This window comes from Carcharhinus amblyrhynchos, unplaced genomic scaffold (assembly GCF_965287045.1).
Source record: "Carcharhinus amblyrhynchos unplaced genomic scaffold, sCarAmb.v2.hapA scaffold_51, whole genome shotgun sequence".
Classification (NCBI taxonomy): domain Eukaryota; kingdom Metazoa; phylum Chordata; class Chondrichthyes; order Carcharhiniformes; family Carcharhinidae; genus Carcharhinus; species Carcharhinus amblyrhynchos.
Window position 1 is genome coordinate 1,790,001 of NW_027649792.1, and position 1,120 is coordinate 1,791,120.

Genomic DNA, 1,120 nt, shown 5'->3' on the forward strand with positions numbered 1-1,120 from the left:
ACCTCCTCATTCTCCTTATCTCCAAATCCCCCATATGACATGATAGGGTGGATTCTCGGAGGCTATTTCCCAGGGCTGAAATGGTCGCTACAAGAGGACACAGATTTAAGGTGCAGGGAAGCAAGTACAGAGGAGATGTTAGGGGTAAGTTTTTCACTCAGAGGGTGGTGAGTGAGTGGAATCGGCTGCCGTTGGTGGTGGTGGAGGCAAACTCACTGGGGCCTTTTAAAAGACTTCTGGATGAGGATATGGGACCTAATGGGATTGGGGGTTATAGATAGGTCTGTGGCTTAGTAGGTATACAAGTGATCGGCACAACTAGTGGGCTGAAGGGCCTGTTTGTGCTGTAGTGTTCTATGTTCTATATCTATTTACCTGCAGCTGAGGGAGCGTCAATGTTGAGGACTCCCCGGAAAGTTCTCCCAAATGTATGCCATTGTGTGACCACCATGGTGGGACAGTGGTTAAGCACTGCTGACTCACAGTGTCAGGAACCTGGGTTCAATTCCAGATTGGGCCACTATCTGTGCAGAGTTTGGACCTTCTCCCCATGTCTGTGTGGGTTTCTGCCGGATTCTCCTTTTTCCCTCTCACATTCCAAAAGATGCACTGGGTTAAAAAAAAGATTTAAATGATTCTGTGCATGTTTACATTTTTTTTATTTTAACCCAACCTCAGTCTAAATGGTAACTTCTTCCCCTGAATCATGTCTAATTTTATTCTTTATTTCCCTTCCTGACAGTGAACATAATCACAATTGTGACCCTGACGCGCAGAAACTGTGGTCTGTCCAAATGTGTCACTCGTTACCTGGTGGCCATGTCAGTGGGGGATCTGCTGGTCATTATCCTCGACCTGATATTGAGACACATTCCCATTGTTTATCCGGAACAGTTTGATTTCCTGCTGTCACTCCCCGTGTGTAACATCCACGCTGTCCTGCTTTACGCAGCCACTGATTGCTCTGTCTGGTTCACCGTCACTTTCACCTTTGATCGATTTGTGGCCATTTGCTGTCCCAAGCTGAAAAGTAAATATTGTAGTGAGAAAACGGCAGCTGTAGTTCTAGGAATGGTGACAGTGCTGAGCTGTTTAAAGAACATTTTCTGGTATTTTATGT